Source organism: Ischnura elegans, chromosome 3 (assembly GCF_921293095.1).
Source record: "Ischnura elegans chromosome 3, ioIscEleg1.1, whole genome shotgun sequence".
NCBI lineage: Eukaryota > Metazoa > Arthropoda > Insecta > Odonata > Coenagrionidae > Ischnura > Ischnura elegans.
Genome location: NC_060248.1, coordinates 133,308,052 through 133,335,253, shown reverse-complemented (window position 1 = coordinate 133,335,253; position 27,202 = coordinate 133,308,052).

Genomic DNA, 27,202 nt, shown 5'->3' with positions numbered 1-27,202 from the left:
TGGGTGCTAGTTATTATTCCGCAAGGCGATATTTTGTAGTTACAGAATTCCAAAAGGCGCTATTTTATATTTACAGAATACCGATAGGCGCTATTTTTACTCTTTAAAGGAGCTGTTTCTTCCAAAAGGCGCTATTTTGTATCTACAGAATACTGATAGGAGCTATTTTTACTTTTAAAATACGCTATTTCTTCCAAAAGAAGCTATTTGAGAGTTACAAAATCCCGAAAGGCGCTATTTGTGTTCCAAAAGACGCTTTAATTGCTTTACAGAATACCAATAAGCGCTATATTGAACTTAGAGAATCCAGAAACACGCTATTTTTAATCCAAAAGTTGCTATTTTGCAGTTACAGAATTCCGAAAAGCGCTATTTTTAATCATCAAGACGCTTTTTTGGAGCTATAGAATACCAAAAGTAGCTTTATTACTAAACTGAGCTTTTTTATTCCAAAAGGTGCTATTTTGGAGTTACAGAATCCAAAAAGTTACTAATTTTTATTCCAAAACACGCTATTTTGGAGTATCAGAATCCTGAAAGACGCTATTTTTATTCAATGAGGCGTTATTTTGATTTACAGAATCCCGATGGACGGTAATTGTATTCCAAATAGCGCCTATTGTATTCCAGTTCTCCAAAAACACGCAACATTTTATTGCAAATGACGATTAATTAATTAATAGTACAAAAGTTCTATTCTAATTCCAAATGACGCTATTAGGGATCCAAGAATTTTAAAAGACGCTTAAAAAAAACGCTAGTTTAAATCCCAAAAGGCTTAATTTATAATTCCGGAATCCCGAAAGACGCTATAATACGCCAAAAGGAGGTGTTTATGTTTCAAAAGACGCTATTATTTATTTAGATACGTTATATCTATTACACTACACGTTACTTTAATTACAAATACGCCCTTATGGAATTCTATAAACCCAAAAGGATATTTTGGAGTCCATAATCTCGAAAGACGCTATTTTTATTCCGAAAGGTGCTATTTTTATTACCTTTCACCAATGAACTAGACTATTTTATCTCCAATTTAGCCCCAAAATGGAATTTTCGAAACGATGCTCTACCTAGGCATAAATTAGTTGTGTTCTGCGGGTGGTCTTTACTCTAATTTTGTTGTTTAATCATAGACATTGTTCGAACCATAGATTTTGTCATATAAACTTCAAATTTCTTCTTTCTGAACTATAAACATGTATCCACTCTTTCATATTGGCCATTATCCCATATTTGCATAAAACTAGTCTTCATAACAGTTTGATTCTGATATCAGCCTGATTTTTCGCTAAATTTTTAACTTTAGAGCTCAGGCGGCAGTGGTTAATATTATTCGATTTGAGAAAAATTTTTTGTACGAGATCCTTATATCTTTTCGCAACTTTCCCGCACAGGACAAATTTGATCAGGAAAAAAACCTTTTTTCGGCCCACCCTAATCATCATATCCATCACCATCTGTAATATCCGTGGAGTGCAGAGTTAACAAACATGATGTCCACGGGCATGACGATTTCCTCTAAACTAAGTTATTGCTGAGACAGATAATAAGTTAGGACACCGTCCATATTACATTGAACTTTCATCTTATAGCTGTAAAAGATATCTGAATTTTAATTAGCAAAAGGTATTCCTTTTACCAATTTTTAATTGTCCACGGACATAACTGATGATCTTGGCTCTTTCAAAAAACGGAAATAAAATTTTACTTCCTGCGTTAAAGCTTTCACTAAACCAGGTGTTAATTCAAACAACCCAACATAGCTGACAATCTCTTTCTCTACACACTGTTTGTTTAGGGCTGCCACTAATATCCTATGAGTAATTCTCCCTTTTCCTGGATGTCCACGGACATTTCTTTTTTGGGCCGCAGATATTTTATTTTATAATAAATATATATAAATAATAATCTACAATGCAAAAAATGAAACTAATCAAGATTATTTTGGATTTTTTATACTGCTGTTACTTGTGTAATGATAGATTTTATAATAATGTATTTAGTAAAGGTTGTTAATACAATTAACACCTCTTCGAAAATCTATGTGAGACAGTCCAAGGACATGACGAATCAGTCTGTAGACATTAAATTTGGGGAATATAATTTTTTATTTGCTAATTGTCCACTATAATTAGTGAAAGGGCTCATAAAATAATATGCGAGCTTAGTTTTGATTTAACTATTTTAGTTTTTTTATGGTAGTCCATGGCAATAATTTTGTACGATTATGGAAGAATGACCCACATCTTTTGAAGGCCCAAGCTTCTCCAAATCTGATAGTAGTTAGTCCCACCAACTCTTTCTTGGTATTCCTCTTGGTCTTCGTCCATTTGGGTTTGCTTTTAGAACTTCCTTCATCTTACTTCCGTCATCTTTCTCAGCACATGGCCTAATTATCTATTTCTTCTGGTCCAAATTTCGCCAATAATATTATTACTCCAGCAGGCTTCTCCGATCTCCTTATTGAGCATTCTTCTCCACCTCCCTTGCTCATAATTGAGTCTTATCGAATTGAATCTTACGTAAAATCTTATTTTCGAAAACCATAAATTATTTCTCCACTTTATCCACGTCTCTGGCCCATAGATCAGAATTGGGCAGGTTATTGTTTTGTGCGTTCTTATTTTTGTTCCATGAGATAGGGGTTTTGAAGAGAACAACTTATAGCTTTCGTGTAGGTATCTGGTTGCTAGGTTCAGTCTATTTTGAATCTCAGTCTCTTCCGTATTACCATCGAGATGACTCCTAAGTATTTGAAAAGGTTTACACATTATCAAACTTATGTCCTTCTATTTCTATGGGGCCTATATCATTTGGGGTTCACGTGAAATTGCACTTGGTATTAAGTTATTTACTTTTAGTCCCATTTTTCTTATATTTTCTCATAAATAATTTCTTCCATGTATATTCTCGTCGGGCTTCTTCTATCTTTCACACTTTCGGCGATCATATTAACAGAAAATCTAAAACAGAAAAATGTCGACTCCCTACAAGAAAGAATAAAGCACCATAATGATCATGAAGGTTGGATTTGTCCTTTACATGACAAGAAGCCTTCTAAATGACGCGGTGAATATGTCATAGGAGTAGCGTCCTCGGAATATCGAAACACCTAATTTCGGAAAACCAAAATAGCGTCTTTCGGAATACACAAAAGGCGTCAATCGCAGTAACGAAATAGGGTCTTAGGAATATCGAAATAAGGTCTTCGAAAAGCCGTAATGGCGTCTACGGAAAATGGAAAGGGGGTTTTGTGAATTCCGAAATCAGGCCTTCCTGAATACGCTCGGAATTCAAGTATTATGGAAAATAGCGTCTTTCAGGACTCCAAGAAAACGTCTTTCGGTATTCCGGAATCCCGAAAGAGCGTCATTCAGAGTTCTGGAAGTCAGAAAAACGGTATTCAGGAAAATAGCATATTTCGGAGTAAGAAAAAGTGTCTTTTGGAATTACTGAATCCCGAAACAACGCCATTAAGAATTCTGGAATACAGAAAAATAGCGTCTTTTCACGATTTGAACCTTCACACAGTGGGCTAGAATCGAAAAAAGCTGGCCAAAACCTCAAAATCGAAAAATCAAAAAAAATTCTTTTGAGCTAGGAAGTTGAAACATCGCATACAAATTCTCAAATAAATTGTGCATGTCTTTACAGATTATTTATTTCCCTTTGTTTTCACGTAAACAATATGTGTGGGGTCAAAAATGAACAAATTTAGCGAAAAACGACGACCCTCGATTTTTTTCTGAAAATGGCCGACTTTATCCTCGTGCAGTGGTTTCATGAATAGTTTTATCGACAAAAATGTTATACCATCTTAATTGACACTTATTTTTCTTTCATTTGAAAGGTTTTTAAAGATTTTGTTTCATCAATAACCATAGATATATAACAAAATGGCGGAGCCTGTTTTCAGCCCTTTGTTTTACATAAACGTAGAGAAAATGTAGATATTATCATCGACTTCCACTAAGTAACTTATATCATGTCGTTCTTTGAAACTTCTACATTGTGAATCTAAAGTAAAACCTTGCACCAACTTGCAACCCCGAATTTTAAATTGTTTTTTCGAGCGTGCAGTCGACTCTACGAGAGTACGGCGACGCGGCAAGCGTGTGGATGCAATATGGTCTCATTCACTTTTATATGTGGATAACAGATATAATAGTGATAGAAAATAATCACAAGAAAGAAAAATTAATAAATATTTCTACGAATGACTCTTATTATGCAATCGCTGGGCACTGCAAGAGGTGCATTGCAAGGTTTCTTTTTTTGAGTGCATTCCATATACTACTACGGAGAATGGACTTAAATCGTGTGCTTAAAGTAGGGAAACGGACTCTTTTCTAAGCAAACAAACTCTATAACAATACCAAATTATATATTCCTTAAACGTGATGGAAAATGGCTCAAGACAGTACTTGATTTTACCGAAAAATCAAGTACTGTCTCGGCGCTTGAAGAGTAAATTATTCTAATCCAGTAAGTTTATTTAGTTTATATCCTTGATTTAAAGTGATTAATAACTATTACTTATGCAGCATAATGTACAAGTTGCTTTAGTTTAGCCAGTGCAGGTGGACGTCAAGTCGTATGTTTTCGGGGTTGTAGCAAGAGAACGAAAAGGGGGAAACCGATTGCAAAAGTAAGATACAGTGACCATCCTCGGAGGCAAGAAGGACCCTTGCCAAGTGGATAAAATGCAACCCCGAGTATTATGTGATGTCAGATTAAGAGGCCCTCTCACTAAGTAATTGTGTCCATGCAGCTCACAAAATTTCAGTACAAGGGTCTTCGAAAATCTGAAATTCCCTGGGTATAATCTTAACACCAGTGATGAGAGAGTGAGGCGAGCATACGATTCCATTCACGCGAGTGAAATTATTGTAGCAGAGGCTATATGTGAAGTTTCCAAAAATGGTTCTGGACCATACCGCGTCTCTAATCACAACGTGCATTTCAACAGATCCAAGTCTCGTGTCACATATAAAGTGCACTTTAATTTGCAAACACGGCTTTGACAGCAGTTAGGACATGCTCAATATAATCACATGTTGGAACGAGAGCCTATATCTCATGAATACTTCCTCGTGGGCACCCTTCTGCCTTCTTGTTTTGGTAAAAGATGCTCTTCGTTCGGTAAAGCATGAAACAGATACGAGTATTCAAAAGTCATCACAATTATTCTAGATTTCCTCTCTAAATAGCCATCACTGACGCTTTAAAACCAATTATTATATGCCACCGACCGTACATAAGGTCTTCATTCACGGAGCTTTCATTGCAAAAGAGTCCATTCTTAAGTGTCACAACTGTCAGGGGTAGCAATAGAGGCGCGAAATAAGGACGTGAGAAAGATCCGTGAACGGTTGGCTAGAAAAATAGCACGAGTGGCCACAAATCAGGATTTATTCCGAAGACACCTCCTAATGTCATAACTGATAATTACAAAAATTACGCCAATTAAACTGGAAGAAACATACAGCCTGCCGAAAAATGTATTGGATGTGTTTTCGAAAAAGGAAAACAATGCTTGAGCTCAGATAATGAAAGTGATAAGAACTCGTCAGATAGTGAATGAAAAACAGTAGCTTTTTATTGCTGAAAGTGCTAATTGCAATATGTTAGTTGGGAAAAATGTAAATTGTGTGGTTTTTTTTATATATTGTTTGTAAAATATTTCTAAGAAATAACGATTTTGTCAGCAGCGCAGTTTATTAATAATAAAGACGTTGATATATACGTGAGAGATTTAAATCGATACTTTAAATTGAGCTTAAGGCACAAGTTAAAATTAACAGTATTTCTTTGAAAGCATACATTATCCGATGTGAGTAATATGCCTTTCGAAACGTTTACAGCTAGCAGCAGTCCATACCAAAAACAAGGTCAAAGGGCTCCGCACTACAACAATACTATAAAACGACCGTTGTGAGCAGGCCTTTAAATATGTATGGGAGGTTAGGAAGTGGAGGCCATTGATCATCGAGGGCTCTTGCCTCGAAATAGAGTTTGTTTGTTAATAAAAGAGTCCGCTTCCCTACTTTAAGCACCCTACTTTCCCTACTTCCCAACTTGTATTTGAGCAGCGTTTACAATTTTTAAACAAAATTCTACCCTAAATATTAACTTATATCTCGATTTCAGTATAAAATCAACATGGAAATTGTTAATGCATTAAATTCGTTAATGCTGGCGGTAGAGCTTCATTCAAAGTTTTAAAATTCTCAGAATAAAATGAGGAATACAATTGGAAGTCTGCAATTTAGGTGCAAGCAACAATTATCCATACAGCTAATTCATATAAATAAAGCATGAGTTGACAGCGAACCAATGCCGCTGGTAGGGTTATAAACCACGAAAGGAGGAAGACCAACTACCCTCGAAGCCCCGGATAATGTGAAATCCCCACTAGGAAGGATCAAAAAAGGTTGGTGTTGAGAGTATGTGATTATCCGCAAGACCCTTCTTAACAAATGCCCAACATAAATGCTCCATACAGAGAAGACCGAAGAGTCTCTTGGGATGCAGCCCTGCATTCATGCTAAGGAGAGAACTCCATCGTTTTGAAAGGGTTGAGGAAGTTAAAAATGAGCCTCAAGAATATTTATAGGAGTACTTTTTTGATAAAACCACTTATTACATCTGCAAAGCATGACAACTTCTAAAGCAGCAGCGGTAAAGTCATTACCTATGCAGATGGCTGAAAAGGCTTCAACCAAACTTAGTTATCTTATGGTAGAAGATCTAAGCGGAAAAATAGGTATTTGAAAAGATCAGTTTTTGATCCCCAAGAAGTTCTGACTACACACATGAACCCTGACTTAAAGACAAAACATTCATGGCCTGGAATCAATGGAGACAGAAGTTGGTGTTGGGGTTGGGAGAATTACAGAAATTACTGCAAAAGCAAAATTCCTAGGGTTCAGTGGATATAATTAAAGCAATCCAGGAGCTCAAATTGTCTGAGACATCGTTTGCATCGAAGCACGTTCAAACAATTTGGATACCCTCTGCAAACGTGGACTGTGAAAGATTTTTTTCCTGCTTTAGCACTGTGTTAACAGTTAAGAGAACAAATGTAAAAGATAACAACTTGATCAAAATAGCAACATTTCATTTGAAATTACAAACATTTAAAAGTAATTTCTCTCTATGTAATCTAGATATATGGATACGCGAAGGATAAAATATGTAAAATAGGTGAATTCAGTCAATACTCCATGTATATTAGTGCTTAAATTATTCCCGGTCAATAATATCCTAAATTTAGGGCAATGAGTGGGCCACTGGAAGGATGGCTCTCAATAAACATCAATTATTTTGCCGTTAAAATAACACCGATTTCAGGGCAAAATACAATCGCTTTTGTAAAAAAATAACACCACTTTTGGCTATAAAATAACCCCACCCTATGTCCCATGTCCCTATCTATGAACAGCGCAAGGGACGATACTACTTCTCTCTTGCCCATGCTTTATCTGAATGCCAATCCTTCATCATATGCTATTCTTTCTAGCCTCATGTAGATGATTTCTTGCCGATATCTTGGACCCATGTTTCTTTCGGCTTGGGCCCTGAAATCTTACCACTTCTCTGATATTCTCGAAGCCCATTGGATTATCTTCTGTTGAGTAGATTTCGCAAATGTTATTCCACAATGAAAATACCAGTTTTGGTTTCTTCATCATCATCACAATCCTAGGATTGGTTTGACGCAGCTCTCCACTCAGTTCTCCTTTCAGCTAATCTTTTCACACCTGTACGTATTTCTTCTCTTTCACATCCTTCTTTACTTGTTCCATGTATTTTGTTCGAGGTCTTCCTTTTCCATTCTTGCCTTCCACTTGTCCCTCGACGATTGTCTTCATCAGGCCATCATGTCTCAGGATGTGGCCTGTAAGGTTGTTCCGTCTTCTTGTTAAGGTTTTCATGAGGCTTCTCCTCTCTCCTACTCTTCTTAGGACTTCCTCGTTACTAACTCGGTTGATCCATTTGATCTTCATCATTCTTCTGTAGCACCACATTTCGAAGGCCTCTATCCTTGCTTTCTCCGCTTCGGTCATTGTCCATGCCTCACTTCCGTATAGGAGCATACTCCAAATGTAGGTTCTTATAAATTGTTTCTTTACTTCCATATTTAAGTTTCCCGCTGTAAGCAGGTCTATCTTTTGTTGGAATGCTCTCTTCGCCTGTGCTATTCTGCTGATGATTTCTTTCTTGCTTCTCCCGTCACTTGTTACCTTGCTTCCCAAATAACTGAATACATCACCCTCTGTTTTTGCTTCCCTATTTTTATGTTAGTCTTGACTTCTTCTCTTCTGCTGCATACTAATGTCTTGGTTTCTTCGTGCTTATTTTCAGTTGATATTTGCCCATTACCCTACCCATATTAACCAGAATATTTTTCAAATCCTTCTCTGTTTCTGCTATAACGGCTATGTCATCGTCAAATCTTAGCATGCTAATTTTTTCTCCATGAATATTCACTCCCAATGTTTTTTCTTTGATTTCATTAATCGCTTTCTCAATGTAAACGTTGAAATTTACGGGTGACAATGCACAGCCTTGTCTCACTCATTTCCCTAATTCTTCCTTCTTCACAGCTGGGCCCTGATTTTATCACCGTTACTTGGTTTTTGTATAAACTGTGGATAATTCTTCTGCCATTGTAAAGAACCCCAATTTCTTTTAGGATTCCAAGCATTGTGCTCCAATCCACGTTGTCAAAAGCCTCTAAGTCTACGAACGCAACAAACGTTGGCTTGTACTTTTCCATTCTCTTCTCTATGAGCAGTCGAAGGGCCAATATTGCTTCCCTTGTGCCTTTGTCTTTTCTGAATCCAAATTGGTCCTCATCCAAATATTCTTCTGGTCTTCGTTCTGTTCTTCTATAGACGATCCTTGTCAGTATCTTCGACGCATGTGTGGTTAGGCTTATGGTCCTAAAATCTTCGCATTTCTCCGCTCTTTTCTTCTTAGGAATAGGAATTATAATGTTCCTCTCGAAGTCCTTTGGTATCCCACCTGTCGAATACATTTCAATAATAATTTTGTACAGTTGGTTCAACGTCTTCTCTCCTGCATTTTTAATTAGCTCTGCGGGAATATCATCAATGCCAGACGCTTTATATATCCTAAGGTCTCTTACAGCAGCATCAAATTGTGATCTTAAAATTGGGGCTCCCATGTCATCGGTATCCACTTCCCTCTCGTTTTCGATAGCATTCGTTCTTTAGCTGCTTCCTTTGTACAAATCTTCCAGATATTCCTTCCATCTCTTCCCTTTGTCTTCGTTTTCAATCAATGGTTCTCCGTTTTTGTCCCCAAGGGTATTACATCTTACGCCCCTTTCCTTAAAGTGGTTCCTCACTATCCTATAGGCGGCCTCTACTTTTCCGTGCTTAAGATTGTTTTGCACGTCTTCACAAATATTTTTCATCCACGTTTCTCTAGCCTTCCGCGCTTTACGACATATTTCGTTCCTTATTCTCTCGTAACAATTCTGTCCTTCCTCTGTTTTCGCAACCTTATATTTTCTTCTTTCTTCGATGAGATCTAATACTTCCTGCGTGATCCATGGTTTTTTCATAACGACTCCTCTTTTACCAAGAACTTCCTCAGCAGCTGCCTACAGGCCACTTGTAATGGTTTTCCAGCTCTCTTCCACTGGTTTATTGGTCGTATCCTCCTCTATTCTCTTTTCTACAGCTTCTTTAAAAGCCAGTTGATGCTGAACCTCCTTCAATTTTTCAACCGGCCATGTATTTTCACGGCTTTCTTCAATTTTTTCAAATTTTAAAGAAAGCCGTGAAAAATACGTGGCAGGTTGAAAAATTGAAGGTGGTTTCATGCTAATTAAATGATACACTAAACCTGTGAATACACCGTGACTTGGCGACTGGGGACCGCCAACAATTATGCCTCTCATCACCCGGGGGAGAGGGCAGCAGCTCCTCTTCACATGTGCGAAAGTGGAGACCATACTGGTAGGTACAGCGATACACATTCCACTACGGGCGTGGAAACATTTACTTTAACGGCTGGAGTACTGCGATGTGGAAGGCAAGGGGAAACCACCACATTATCATCCCGAGGAGTTGCAGCTACTCCACTCAATTTATATAATGACATGATGGAATTCTCTCGGGTAAAATATTCCGGAGGTAAACTAGTCCCCCATTCGGATCTCCGGGCGGGGACTACTCGAGAGGGTACATTGGTCAAAAGTGATAGAATGTTAAGTTTGGGCTCTTATGGAACATTAAATATTTGTATAATTTAAATGTTTTCCTTTACGCGTGCTGCGGAAAATGTGTGAGTGCAGTTTCCCTTCGTGAGAATTATAATCTCAAGAGTAGAAGATACGCACGATGCCATTACATAGGTACTTTCTGAATAATTATACCAACTACTGAAATGCGCAACAACGCTTTTCTTGCAGACATTTTACACTGATGTAAGTTTTCTACATCGTATTTGGTTAGATCTCGGGATGATTTGATCTATCATGACGAATTTTATCCAATGATAATTCCTCATGATCTCAAATGCTTATACCTCAGGAATATCTCTAATTAAAGTTTTAATGTGTCGGTCGGAATACACAAACAACTCCTTTAAAGCTTTAATATCCATGATAAAGTGAAATTAAATCATTTCGTGAGTATCAGATGAAAACTTTAGATAACTAAGGCTTTACAAAAGCTGTGATTCGAAGACTTAATCTGGTAAATAACTAAGTCACTCAATGAAACGTGATTTTCGTAATAGAAATAAGCCCTTTAGTTGTACTTATCCTCCGTATTCTAGAATTATATTTGTCATACAAATCGATTTGTGTAATCAATCACATCGAACTACATATAGAGCATTCAATATTTGTGAACAAACATGCAAACGTGATTGTAAAATGTATCATCATATCCGTGATATTCACCACATTTCAATTACAAAATTTAAGTCGTTATTTTTACCGAAATTTAAATATGAAATATCGAAATTCTCGATACCATTATACACTTGTATAAAATAATCAAGAGATTTATTATTTTCTTCAAAGTTTAAGCATATTTTACAACATCGTGTAAGTAAATATAATTGACAGTTATTCACAAATATTTTTTTTCGTGTAGAGCTGGGTTAAAATCTCCCTCCTGTACTTTACATTAGATCACCCGGAATATTTCCCTCTCCTGATGGCTGATTTTTTCGCAGGTCTTAAAATACTACGTCAAATTCCGTTATTGAGATGTTACCTATCATTATTATCTACTTTACCTTCCCCTTCGATCATTTTTACTTCCATTCTACTCCTCCGGGAGTAATTTCCACCTTATTACTAATTAATTACTAAAATTACTAAGTTAAAATGAGTATTTTTTGTATCAAGATACTTCCATTCTTGCCACTTTCAGCTTAGGATCCTGAGCTACGATCCTTCAAATAGCTCCTAACAATTCCAGGTTCTGTGTCCAGTTTTCCATGGGAGAGGTTAATTAATACATCTTCGCACAGGGCCTTCATACTCCTTTCCATAAATTTACACGCTTTTCGACAAATAACGTTCTTTACTTTCACAGAGAAGCGTTTTTGTCCGTTGCGATCACTTTCTAGCATTCTCTTCTTTCTTCAATGACGTATAATACTTCATCCGTGATTTATTTCTTCTTCTTGAAAACTTTTCTTCGTGATCTTGCTTTTCCCCGTGGTCCTTTTCTTAGCATTGCTACACCTATCTCCCGCTGACATCTAAGTAATTTCTTCTCCATTGTTGTCCTATTCCGTTTCTTGAAATGTCAGTTTTCACTCCTATAGTGTTTCTGTCTGCCATATTCCACTCATTGAGATCTTTGAATTTTGAATTTAAGGTGGATTTATCGTCTCATAATATGCATTGTTGAAATCTCACCCAGATCTCATCCTATGTTTTTTAAACATCTGTCTTGCTGAACTGTACACTTCTTGTTTGGTCTCCATTGCACATCTTTCCTTCTTTGCGTGTAGTTCCCAGGCAGTGTGTTGCTTGTACACTCAAAATTCTCCCTCCATGTATGCAAAATAATTTTCTTCGGAAAGTTTGTCCTCAAGGTATCATGTTCCTACAATTATTATAATGATATCATTGCGTCATTTGATCGTTATCCTAGAAGACAAATGAGAAAAAATTAATGCGCTTGAATCATCATTTCCTATATTTACCCCAATTCCGTTTTTACTCTATAGAGTGGTACAATTTTCTTTCATTTAAAGTTGAATTATTAACATGCGCCTTGCTTTCAGAAACGATACTAAAAAGGCTACTTAAAATTTTGAAGTGCCCAATTTAGTCGTTACTAGAACGCAATTATGTTCATTAAAGCGGAAGTTTCCGCTAGGTATATTTAAGAATTTAATTTTTAAGATTTGAAGATTCCATTAAAATTCACATTTTTAAGTGCATAAGTGAATACGATTAAACAACGTTCGTAGCCTCCAAGAGACGAAGAAAGGCGGTATACAGTCTGAAGAGCTTGATTTGTTTTTGTGAGAAAAGTGTGTGTCTTGAATGTATCTGTCTTCTTGTACCTTTGTGATGACAGCGATGTAGTGTGTACTAGTGAATTTGATTCATTGTTTATGAGGGATTGTGATTTGGTATGATTGATAGGTTTTTTATGCATTAGAATGTGGTCTAGCGTGAATGAGGGTATTATATTTTGATTGAATGAGAGAATGTTGTTCATTGTATGTGGAATATGTGATTTGGTGAGATTGAGTGTTTTTTATGCACGTGCTTGATTCCCGTCGCACGATCATTTAAATTAGAAATTGCAGTAAAAAACGCTCAAATTTAACATTTGGTACCCATTTAACCTACATTTAAAAAGTAAAAAACTTTAAAATAAAATACGGCTGTGATAAGGATATAAAAATTTTGGGCATGGGGGGATTTAAACGCTGCTCTATACTTCAATTGTTGAAGGCGATAATGTTGACGATTTATCGTAATTGTAACACTGAGCTGCTGTCATGTGCTTCTCAATTGAACGAATTGTGTTCAAAATAATCACTTTCTCAGTATTTTAGTCTTTTATTCGTATATATAATCATAACTTGAGCACGGAGGCTTTCGCATACTTCATGTCTCGGCTGGTTAATATAGGAATATTATGATGTTGTTGATCGAGTCGCCTGCGAATTCGGTATGGTATCGTCCTTATAAGTTATTATTATTTGTTATTATGTTTCTAACTCAGTATTTGTATTTCTAATGAAGCATGGATATACATTCATTTCAAACAGAAATTCTGTTCGGATTTGCTTACGTCCTTCTTAGTCGATTGGAAAGGTTTTATGAAATGAGCTGCAGTTCCACTGATTTCAATCTTGCCCAACACATAAAACGTATTGCCAACAAACACATTTCCTAATGTGGGGTAAAGCATGTAACCTACTTATTAGTAGAGAAATTAATTAATGATGGTAAATAAGTATCCTACATTATCCCCATTTTATCAGAGTATTATTTGAAAGTTGCAGCCAAATATGATAACCTAATCATCAACTACATAGCACCCTAGATTTATTATACGCATTCATACTTATTTAGCAGCGGAACATATTATCAAACAATACCTGTTGAAATCCGAAAATCATTGAAAAAGGGCTTTTTGCAGGAATTGAGTTTTCCTCGTCATACTTTGAATACCTACGTGGAAAGGAAAACATCTTTACCGATTGACGGAACTCGGAGAACTTTTCGAAGTTCGTTGAAAGGGATACGACGATGCCGCGCAACACATATAAGTAACGCAGAGAAGAATACTCTGCAGGAGACACCCTCGATTAGTGATGGAATAAACGACACTTTTGTGGAGCTGCCTCACCGCTCACAGTACACTCCAGAGGGGTACTCAGCAAAGCGCTTCTAGGTTGAGGGGAGGGGGGAAGAGGGGTGTGGAAGGGAGGGGAAGGTGGTGAGAGGGAGATTTCTGAACGAACATTTAAAATGCTACATTTCCGAGATCACATTTTGAAAAATTGATTTCAAATCAACCACGCATTCCTCAGTCACAATTCTTAACAGGTGATATAACTTAGGAACTACTTCTGCCGATACATAATGCCTTTCATGGAAGACGGAAAATGTATTCCGTCACCTGTGCTTAGAGATGACGACAATTTAAAAAATTCTGTGAAAATCATAATCAATTTCCTCGATTAATATTTGTTGTTTGTGTTAGAAGAAAATTTCATTTTTTCTCGTATTATTTTCATAAATTTTCCGTTGACGAATACTTTTACATGAATATCTTCAACCCTTTTTATTTCACGATGAATGAAAAATGCAGGAGAGAGAATTACGGTAAAGAAAAAGAAATCATCTAGTAACTAGGTAAAAATAATAAGATAAAAAAATCATAATTTGCGCCTGAAGATGATGATAATTCATTGAATCCCGGGTCACGCTCTGTTAAAAAAGAAGTGATATGAGTAATTGTGTGATATCCAGGAAAACTTATAACGGTGTAGGTCATATGAGATTCTTTAGAGTAATACCCAGAAAATGAATCAGGAGAATCTTTCAAGTGACGTGAAAAGGTGAGCAGTGGGCTACCCGCGTAAAGTGCCATGTGCTCCCTTTGACCCGACAAACGTGCGATGAGCCTCATACAGAAAAAATATATGGAAGCAGTCGTGTGTGCATGGAGTCCGACTTCCACCGCTCACGACTTCAACACGCACAGTGTGCGCTGAGGGAGTCGTGTGCGAAGGGAGTCGCGACCGACTCTCTCGCCTCACAGCTCAATCTGCTGAGTCGTACAGTTGAACTGACTTACTCGCATAGTGCCCATCAGTATCTGCGATCCTCAACTGCTATTCATTTGATTGCAATCAATTCTACGCTAGCGAATATCACTATGACAAAGTTCTCAAAAGAAAAGAGAATCAAAAGAATTGCCAACCGAGTGGCGAAAGGAAAACCCAAGCGAGCCATCTGTTTGTAATGCGTCATCTCGAAAATGGAAAGCAGGGGAAACAATATTAGATTAAGTTCTGCATTTCTCGTTTAAGCCTTGGATCATCTCATCCCATAAAGCCTTATTACATTAAATTTATTTTTTAAGTTGCAATATGGATACACAAATTAAGAAATACAGTGAAAAGTTTTTCGTAATGCTTACAAAATTTCGGTTACACTTTAATTGCAAACCTCAGATGATGAAAAAGAGAGTTTTGGACCGAAGCATGCAAATGATCGATAATTATGCATTTTATGAGAACATTCAGAATTCATAGAAGCCAAATGCAGCGCTTTTATCACAGAACTAATGACTTTTGATCACAGTTTATCTGATAAAAATTCATGTTTCAATACCTTGGGAGATAAGATCTGTATTTTTCGTCACTAACACTCCACGCAGATATCATCAGGCCCGGATTTACCCTAAGTTACCCTAGAGGCACCTCTCCATTGAGCGATCCTCTTCACTTGAGCCCCTTGCATGAGGTAAGGTTCGAAAAAAGGAATAAACAGATATATGGCTAACAGCGTGAGTTTATGCTTGAATTTTTACGCAGGGGAAACATAGAAAATTCAATGAAAACAGATTGGAGTAAAACTATATATGAAACAGTTTAACTTTTATGCAACTATAACAATTTATGAATACCCTTTCCAAAAATAATGTCTAGCCTTAATTCCAAAAACAAAAAAGAAGAGTAACTTCAAAAATAAAAACTTTACGTACTACTGTAACTGAATGAACTGTGGTAGCACGAGATGTAATATAAATAAACTAATGTTAAAACGCATGAAGAGCAGTGGTTCTGACGACATTTTAAATTGAACAAAGCCTCAAAAATACAAATACGGCGTACTGCATATCTTTATGCAATATCTTCTAGAGAAATTAGAGTGCAGATAAAAAAAACTTGAATGAAGACATAACGGGGCCTGCCTCAAGCACACGAGAACTTCTTTAAAAGCTTCCTTCTTGTCATCTTTTCGGCAAATTCATTAATTGTGGTATCGCAGTTATAGTTCTGCTATAACCCTAAGTTAGCACATTTAAAGCCATAGCAAAGAGGGCACCTGCAGGCAGACGGAACTCACATAATACGCCTGCTGACGGCGGTGCCCTTCGAGGCGACTCCAGTACAGATCATTGCCGGTTGCCTAACAGATGGCGCCCCTTGGACTGCGACGCCCCTAAGCACGCCTAATGCTTATTTTGCCTTGCGGTAAATCCAGCCCTGGTTATCATTATGTTAAACAGTTTCTCTTTGAAATAAAATTAATATCCGGCAAACTAAGTATCGCGTATTCCGCCATATTTTACTCGTTTTACATCAAGAAATCAATTTTTTTCCTCACTGGGAAATTCTAGAAGTCGATTTACTCAAATGATCCATATATACTGTTGATCTAGCGCCACTTGGGTGAAGACACCACAAAGCAATACTTATATACCTATGGATTTAGTAGAAAAGGTCTCTTAATATAAACCAAATGCTCATTATTATAAGCCTAACACCACCGAGGAGGATAGAATGATTTTTATTAGATAGGAAGTTGAAACTTCGCATTAACATTCTCAACTAACTTTTGCATAAATTTACTGATATATTATTTCCTCTTCCGCGTGTTAGTAATATTTATGAGGTCAAAGTTGAATAAATTTCGCGTAAAACGACCATCCACGATTTTTTCTGTTAACTACCAAATTTAACTCTTGCTGTAGTTTAACGAATTGCTGCGTAAAATAACTATCGCGCCGTTTTTGTGTAAAATTATTTCTCTTCCATATGGTAGTTTTTTTAAAAGATTTATTGACCTTACATGCATAACAAAATGGTGGAGCCTGCTATCAAGCATATTTTACAAGTTTGTAGAGAAAAATTAGATATTTCAACCGAGTTCTGCCAAACCTCTGAGGCCATGCTATTACACTAAGCTTCTACGAGGGACGTTTGTTTCAACCTCCACTAGCTCAGCAAAAACACCATACTAGCGACAGGAGGATAATGCGCAGATAGGGCAACTGCGCGTGCTCCGCACTACACGCTCAAGTCATTTCTGATCTTAAGTTGTTAATTTAAGGTTATTAGCAATCTCATCCATTCCCATTCAAAGAAAAAGAGGAGACATGCTGTTCTGATCCATGACAACGACCGTCATCTCAGCACTGATGCAGCCCAACTGCTCCTTGAGAAATTTCAATGGGACATTTTCGATCATCCGCCGTACAATGTCGACATAGTGCCGTGTGACTTCCATCTTAACACTGAAGTGAAGAAGTGGCGAGAAGGGAAGGGTTTTCAAACTGGCTTTGAGCTTCGGAACTAAGGCAAAATTCATTGCAGGTCACTGACGTCAACATCTTCTGAAGAGGGTATAGTAAAACTTGTCCACAGGCACGACCAATACCTCAATTGACGAGGCGATTATGTCGAAAGGATGTGTGTGTGCTCAACACTTAGCATTGAAATAATTTTTAATCATTCACTTGGTCTTCTGCTCATGACCCATCGGAGGTTGAAAAAATACGTCCCTCGTAGATTGTAAGTTTCTAGTATCGTGCTCACTCTGGTGACACCGATTTTTATATAGCTTGTTCGGCCGTGCCATCGTCTGTGGTTCCCGCCATCGGCGGCGGAGACTGCCACGGCGCGGCGGGACAATCGCTAGGGGAGGCCACTAACACGATCACTGGTAATAGATTTGATTGAGATTAGAATGGCCACAATTAAGTTATTTTAATGAACCAAATGCTAAAAATGACACTTATCATCTAGTTGCGGGCCTCCACAAGATGTGGAATGAAAAACCTCTTCGCTTGAGTGCACAACGGATACTTCAATAGGGTTAACACTTGAATCGCACGCTTTGCCTGCGGAAGAATATGCACTTAAGTTGTAATATGGCTACACAAATTAAGAAAAACAATGAAACATTTTTAGTAATTTAAAAAAAATTTCGGTTGCACTTTAATCGCAAACCTTAGGTAATAAAAATGAGATTTTTGGACCGAAACATGCAAATTATCGATAATTATGCATTTTATGAGAACTTGCAGAATTCATAAAAGCCAAATGCAGTGCTTTTTCACAGAACTAATAACTTTTGATTACAGTTTTACGAGATAGCGGAGATCTCCCCGTGGTCTGTTGCCAGTTTTTCTTTCATCGAAAGCGTAATACAAGAGTACGTGTATTTTTGGTATTTCGCGGGTGATGTTGAACGATTCTTTCCTCTTTTACCCAATGCTTTGAATGATTCGCTTTCAGTTACCGCACGTGTTTCAGACGTATCCGTCACGGCGAGACTAATTAAGATATATTAACTATCATAGGTAATGGGGGCACCATAAAACATGGTTAAATGCAAATTGGAGAAATACACCTAACCATGATTGCGATTGCTGATGGGTGGAGGACCACGGGGCAAGATGACGATATCGACAGTTAAACACATTTTTGATTTATCCATTTTTTGAGGTGATTTATTTTTGTGTAAAATATTGGAATTCTATTGGGCTGTACATTCTCTTGGGAAACAGATTTTCGTCGTGAAAAATGAAAAAAATCAGTTTTTTTGCAACTTAAGATAGCTCACGCCAAAAGGTCCAGAAAATTACTCCAGGTTTGGTAAAATCTTTTCGACTACCTTTTTCTCATAGCCATTAAATGAGAGCGGAGGCGTCACTAATTGTAAGAGAGATTTTCCTGTTAGCAGTGCAGGGAGTTCGTTAGTGTTAGAATGGTGGAGTATCTGACGTTGCAGCATGAGTTTGAAATAACTCATCGCCCTTCTCCTATTAATTCATCTTGACCGACTCGTCAAAATTTTCCCTGACCAGCTGTTGATCAAAGCAGAAGTTGCGGAGGGACACAGAAAATTTAACCGTCGATTGCTACAGCTACAGTTATGCGAGTAATAGAATTGCCAGATAGATTATTTAGACAGTACTTTGGCCTAAAATGAGAGCCGGGGGATGTAAGGGGTCGGTGCGGCTACGGATGTGTCTCCTCCTAGCGTAAGAATGCGGAAGCACACGGCCGCAGCATCATGGGAACCGTATTTGAACATTTTTTCCGATGCCATAAACGCACCCATTGTCCTCAAAGAGTCTCGGAGCCCGCCATAAAATCAGCACTCCGACCCCTTGTGTATATTCCTTCGGAAATCTCATTCCTCAGCCAACGGTGCTGAGAAACCTCTAACCTCCGCTTTCCACATCTCTTCCTTGACAGAATCCTGTTGAGGCGCAGTCGAGGCTTTCGAGTGCATTTTTCCGTTGCTATTTACAGTTCATGACTTAGTTACCTATAAATGAAATAGGTATTAGAATAAGAGCGAACATTTAGATAATAGATAGTTAAAGAGATTTTGAGGATGAATGTAAAAGTCATATTTTACCTTATGGCTTTTTTCGCCACGGCGGAATGCATTTTTATTAGGCATATGCGAGAAGTGCTTTTTGATCTCGAGTCGAGTTGAAAACTACTCGTGAGTACCGAGTCGTGTATTGCAATTCCTGGATAACAATACAACAATGTATTCGCCAAGATATTCTCACTTTTCCAATACCATTATTAACTTTCTACTGTGAATACTTAGCTTGATGACTATGGAAGAGATTATGAGGGACGTTGATGGTTATTGTATCAGAATTTGGAGATGAATTAAAATTAATATCTCTTAAAAATTTTCCATGAGCATAATTGGAATGAATTATCCTTTTGTGATATGTATTCAATTTAATAAATATAAGTATCCAAACTGATCGGATGAGCCCTGAGTAAAGATATTTGCACATTTATAATAAAGATCACGTTTAGGTAAATGAATCATATAAAATTTGATCATTTCAAATTCTCCTGCAGAAAAACCAATTGTTGTACATGCTCAGACCGCAGGTTTTGACGTATCCATGTTACAGTATTAGTGCCTGCGGATAATGGACTTTCGTAACAAATCTGTGTGGCTGGACAAGTACTTTCTCGACAAATTTAAAGATTTTAGAGCCGTAAGAAATTTTATTAAAAATTATATCAACAATTTTTATGGATCTTGAATCTTCATGGACTTTAATTGGACGAAGCCAACTGACTATTTAACTTCGCTTTAGCTTTGTAGAACGAAAGAATTCTTTATATCTCACTTCATTTAATCAGCCTTAGCAACTCTTATTTTGTAAGTTCAAGAAGGAAGCTTAACGCAACAAAGATATAAACGAAAGCTAGCATTGGACGAACATAGTACTAAAAAGACTAAAAGATGGGACTTTTTGAAATTCCACCAGCACTGTCCGCTAAAACCTAAAAGTTGCATTTTTTTCATAGAAATCTTAACGATTTTTACGTATTCTCTCAGCGTTTGAATAAAGAAAGTAGGGTCGGGCATAAAAGTATTGCATTAGAAAGTATAAGGAATGCAGCGGTCCACTCTGATAACTCAGAATACGCCGCCGGGTCGGAAGATGGTCGGCTACCCAGGTCGATGAAAAGGTATTCGGCGTCCACGTCGACTAATACATTGGATGACTGCTGCGTATACAGCACGCTGAAACTCTCGACTTATCGACTTTAAAAACTTAGACGTTATCGACTCGAATTTTCGAGTACTCGCAAATCCCTAATGTTTATGACTCACAATACCGACAACGTCGAAGAAAGCTAGCCGTCACACAAAAGTTGAACATCTATGCATACGAATATACTATACGACCTTATTTTTATAACTCATTGCATTGTTGTACCCAGCGAGGGGCTAGGAGGGGGGCAGCTGCCCCCTCTCTCGAAGCAAAAATCGCAAAATTCTTTAAGCAAAATCAGTACTGAATGGAAACGAAAGTATTCTACAAATTTTCTTGAAAGCCACGAAAAATAATATGTATGAGATATGTAACTAAAATAAAACTTTTTTAAGGAAATAAACTAATAAGGCGCTGTTACAATTTTTTAAAAATGTTGGTTTCATTACCTTTTCCATGCTAAAATGTCACAACTTGGCTTGCCCCCTCCCTTAGATCATTGCATGCCCCCCCTTAGTTATGATCCTTGGTACGCCCCTAACTCATTGCTCTCCTTTACGTTGCAATATCTGATGGCACCTAAATGTTATCAACCGGACAACTCAGAACGAGAGTAATCTCTCCTGATGTTTGCATCTAGAAGCACCATAAGAACGTGTGAGAAATAGCTGCGGTCGTTTTCATGAGTCATAACATAGCATAACCATTTCTTCCATTCTGGGTGACCACTAGAGTGGTTTCAAAACCGCAAGACTCTTGAGCAGTCGTGAGATTAAACATTTTATTGCTAGGGAGACAGTGAACTGGGCTGCACGCAACCTACTTAGGAATGTTGCATGGGCGGAAATATCAAATCTGCGAGAAATTTTGTTTTTTTTATCACCCAAAAATGACGAAAAAAATATAAAATATTAGTATAATCAGTAAATATTTGTGATTTTTTGTTAACTCCTACCTCTAATTGAAAGAATATCTATCAAGCATTACTTTGAATAACACATTTCTAAATAGTGGACTTTTGAAAATAATAAACTTTGCGAACTAGCCCAATGTGTTTTTTTTCTTTTCCACCACAGCTATTCCCAACGGAACATTAAATGGGTTGTATAAACGGCGAAGCCTCACCGTGCCTTGAGAACAAAGGCCACAGGATTATACAGTACGTTCTAAAAAATCAGGATTTCGATGGTTCAACTTCCTGGTGATTCCAACGAGTAATATGAATCTGCCGTTGCAACATTCCTCTCTGAAAGTGATAAATTTACTCCTACATTATTACAAATTCAAGTGAGAACAATGGACAAAGAATAATTTAGCCATAGGAAGTTGGACAGCGAGTTTATTTCAAGTTGAAAATGTGGAGAAATGCAAATATTTGGTGACGGATCGCTAAATAAATGACAATTTTACCGTAATAAATATAATATTAAAGCTTTTTGCCACACACAGGAGGTTATATGGAAATCCTGATTCATTATGCAACTTAAAAATAGTTTTGTTAACTTAAAAAATGTTCCATATATTTTTAAAGGGCTGGCGATAAAAATTTCCTGCCTCAAAATTTGCTTGAATCATTTTCAACTGTTCCCATCCTGTTCAATACTTAATCTCCTAAAATAGTCACCATAAAATGGAAAATCTCTCAGTTTTTGAAATAAAATTCTCACAGGATGCACTTACATTTCTACCTTTATATTCCTCATAAATCCTAAGGATATGACGATATTTTTCGAGCCAAGCACTGCCAGAACATTCTAGACTGTTATTACGAGCTCATGTGAAAGGCGAGTTTCAAAATTAAAATAAACCGCTATGAATCTCTATGAATACCGACTCTTAACCTCAAATCTAAACTGTTATGAAGAGAAATAGTCCAGAATTCCTCTTTCAATGCTATCTTTTCCCACCCTGAAGATATAAAGTTTAGATTTACTACTTTATTGGACACGTTGGATTTGATAAGGTGTCCGGAAGAGGAGAAGAAAAATCGGATATTCACTATCGGCAACCGATTATTTACACGAGGATGAAATAGTATGCTCAATAGTTATATTATGAACAAGTTCAACTTCTCATGGTGGTCGTTTACCATTGCGCCTCGTTCCTGTACGTTTCTCTGTCCAGTAATCCAACCGAGATTCTAGTCAATTCGAGAAAAGCACTTGTATCAGTCACCATAAAATATGGGCCGCGAAATATTTGTTGATGTGCTGAGTGGGTTTAAATGGTGGACTTGTTGGTGTGGTTCCGGACAGCACAACGTTATTAGGAATCTCAGCACACACGCCTGACCCCTTATTTTAGAGGAAGGTTTTTCATTTTCTTTTTTAAAAGGTAACCGCGCCACGGGAGCCACAGGCCCTTGACCTTTGGGAAACTCCAGGGGGCACGAGACAAGTTCCTTCCCGGCGACGCACAGTACGGGAAGAACGGGGTCGGGTCAGGTCAACGATGTGAAAATCCTCCCTCCCTCCTCCCCTGCTGATGTTTCGTGGTCCACCGCATTCGGAGAAACTTCTCAATATTGGCGCGGAAGACCTTCGAAGGCAAAGAGGCCGTTTCGTTGATTGATCTGCATGGAGGACGTCTGTAAAATACTGTCGTAATACAATTCGTTGTCAATGGGCTAAGCCTCCATGACCTCATTTTAAGTCGGTTATTTCGTTATCCTAGACGAGTGTCTCAGGGATTCCCAAATCAGTTCGTAGCGATCGCCTCAAAGCAGCGTCACAAGATGGCTGCCTCCCTAGCAATTGTTGCGTCACCCGTCTCCTCGCAAGTTGCTCCTTGCACCATTCGTACTTTCAGTTCGTGCCTAATTACACTCCATAAGAATACCCCAAGTATTGAACAACATGAACTACTGCACATCTTCTACATTTGAAATATCTACGAAACAAAAACAAAAAAAAACGGAAAATTTCCATTGTAAGGAAAATCCGCCATTTCGCGGCACGAACAGTGGCACTGATTCCATGGAGCCTGAGGGGGCACGAGCCCCCTAAAAATTTGTTATGGGTGAGGGGAAAAATGTGTCACGCTTTTCGATTTTCCCAGGAGGGTACAGATATTGAGATTCGAGTTATAAGAGTGCTAATGCTGATCATATGACTCTTCTAAAATGCTTCAAAAACTTTTAACTCACTACTTATAACATTTCCCTGGGCAAGATCCCCGGTTTGGCCCCTCACCCCAATATTATTTGTAAGTAGGCATCCCTGGGCACGAGGGCAGGAAAGAGTTGGGTTGGTCTCCTCAAAAATTACCTCAGTTTTCAGTTATTGCAAAGGATCGCCATTCAGTTTGCAACTTTTTCTTGGAATCACAAAAATGTGCTTTTTACACTATTCCTGAGTTCACAGGTTCAAATACTTTCAAGGGTTATTTTAAACAACTCTAAAGAGCAAAATTGGTTATAAGTGTCGAAAACAGTACAGTTCAGAAGTATAAGTGAAAAAAGCAATAAAAAAATAATAGTGCACTTTTACAAAGTTTACTCGCCTTACATAATTCAATAATTATTTACCGTAAATGTCCATATATACGACGAATTTTTCCGCAAAAATTGTGGTGAATGAGAAATTATGAAACATCCATCATAAATTCCCATTCTTGGTGTATGTTATTTCCGCGAAAATTCGTCAAAACGTTGGGTGCCAATAACTGATCACAAATGGGCACAGCACCGTTTTTCATCGCTAAGATCCATCAAGAAATCGGATGCCTTGCATGAATTGATGGGCCAATGTTTTTAGATTGCTGAGTTTTAATTGCCTATCGCTCACTTTTGGAACATTATAATGAGAACTGTAGTATCCCTCAGAGCTTCATTTCATCACTTAAACTTTGGAATTTTGAATCACTACCATCGTTAGGATGGAATAGTTCGGTCAATTCAGCAGAGTTAGCTAAGCTGCGTTGAAGTTTCCTGCAACATAGGAATGGATAGAATGTGATGAATACTTTATTAATACAGCTAAGGTCATTTGCGTCATTGGTACGGTTAAGGATGGAAGGGTGTAGAGAAACCCGGCGCTGGCATTAGCCAGCTCTTAACGAAAGGCCCAGAGGACACCACTGCTTAACGTCCCATCCGAAGGACGGAGCGCTGTACTTAAAGTGCCCTCCGAAAAGCACTCAGAAATAGGGCAGTTTCTGGAATATATCAGCCACCACCGGGATTTGAACCCCAACCGTCTGGGTGGGAAGCCAACACTCGAGCAGTAACATCAACCCGATCCCGTCGTCAGAAAATCGGCCTGCTAATACTTCCCCTGTGGATATTAAATCCCTCACCTTGATTTAATCGACGGATTTCTCGATATAAGAATGAAAGTAGTCACGGGAGAGAAACCCTTGTCTCACTTCTTTACCTATTGTTGCTTCTTCGGCTTAAGAACGGAATCTTTGGTCATTTGCGCCGTGAGGGACGGGTGGGGTGAAACCTGGCGTTGACATTAGCCTGCTCTCAACGAATGGCGCGGGATCTATCCGCCCCCATATTTTTTCGTATTTTCATCCACAGTCTGCTTTAGGGAACGTGATAGCCTGGTGGATAGAGAGAGCGCTTCGGTGAAGCCCCGCTGAGACCTTTTGACTTCCTAAATCAAAAATCCTCTAGATGGCTCAGAGCAAGGAACAAGGATAGGATATAACTTCGAGAAATGCCATTATCATGCCGGCCTCGGTGGCGGCAGGGTAGTCTAAGTCTTCCTAACTGAAGGTCGCAGGTTCGAGTATCGCCTGGGTAGGTAACCCCTTTGCTGTTTGTTGGTTGTTTATGGTCGTCCACTATTATTAGATGATCTCTCCATATTTCGGGTTCTCGCCGCGTTGATTGCCATAGGGTGACAGTAACAGTTTAGCCTGGATACCACCAGGTGTCTTCAGGTCCAAGTGCCGATATCGGTATTTAATAAGCGCGGTGAAAATACTGATATCGGCACTTTGGCCAGAAGACACCTGGTGGAATCCAGGCGAAACTGTTACTGTCACCCTAATGACCCGTTCACACTACGCTCTTTTAACGCTGGTTAAGCCCGACCATGGTTACAAAACGAAGTGTGAACGCAAGTTACCGTTAACCGTGGTTGGGATTATGACCACCGTTTTCCGACCATGGTTGGCGGTAGTTCATGCGTCTGTGAGCGCAAGTTGGTTAAAAGCTCGTTAGAAAAAGAAGGCGAAGCAGCAACAAGGTGGGATAGGAGGAAAGAAAACACAGAGTAAAGCATTCGAAGAGGAGACGGCCGTTCTTATTGAACAATATTCGTCAGAATTAATTCAAAGGAAAGTGCTATAGATTCCTTCCGTGATTTGTTGAATGCCAATAAATTTTAAAATTGATATTAAAATATGAGATATATTAAAGTTCGTAGTGAAATTTGCTCGCATTGTATTTTTACGGACATATTGAATTATCTCTATAAATATTTTAATGGAAATAATGTAAAATGTGCGAAACTACCCCTTTAAAAATGCGATGGTCACAATTATTTAAATGTTTTGGTAATGGTTCTTTGGCTCAGTTTAAAAAAGATTTCTTATGTTCTTCCTTGAACAAAATTTCTTCCCATAATATAAAATATCAGGCTTATTGCTGGTCACATAACTCTAGAAAATGAAGCTAGAAACGTCAGGTGATGTTAAAAAGTACAAAAAATTTCCACGTTCTCTCTCTTATTTCGTAAGATTAATTTATGCAATATCCAAGTCACATCTCTACAAGTTTATTCGTCAACTATTGAATAAATGAAGTGAATAAACTTTTAATTTGTTGTATTGCATCAGATTGGACCATGTCCTCCGTCAAAATCAGTAATTAATAATTACTAGGACTGCAATGAAGCGACAAGTGTATCTCAATCCCAAATCACCACAAGGGTGCCTCAATTAAGGCTTATGGCTCAAGGTTATTCGGTTCTCATTTCATCACCTACATCAGTGATGAGTCAACACATCCGAATCAAGGGCAAGTAGTAGTACATGTAATTGATACCAACCACATTATTACTAATAGTCACTTTAATTCGGATTCAATAGATTAGTAGAAAAATGTGATGGATGAAATGATTAGTTGGACAATCACAATTGATTTAACTTCTACGTGGCAAGAATTGTGCAAGGAACAATGCTCGGCGACGCTGCAAGGCAATTATTTCATTCCTAAGCAGCACATACTATACGTATACGTTGAAACTCATTGCAATTAACACCAAAAATGTTTACTGCACATCCGCTATTTCCTCCCAACAGGTTATTCGCTCTTGTCAATTCATTTTTCACTTGAACTTACATGACCATTCATCAGATGCCGCCACTGTCTAACCATGGTATGTGTGAACGCATGCTGGTTCTGGCGTCATCTTTACGCTGGTTGACAATGACGGTACTGTGAACGGGGCATAAAAAAATGAACGCGGCGAGAACCCGAAAGATGGATAGATCATCAAATCGAGAACGCCTCGGAAAAGTACGAGAGAATATCGTCCACTAATCTATATAACATGAAGCCTCTTAACGACCACTCATTCATTCATTCATTCACGTATACAAATGTTTGGGGTGAACGAGACGAGATACGGCAAAAAGTCTAATGAAGACCCCCTCTAAAATTGTCTGAAACCCTAGGAAAAATTATGAAAACACTAAATTTACAATTATTTATCAGT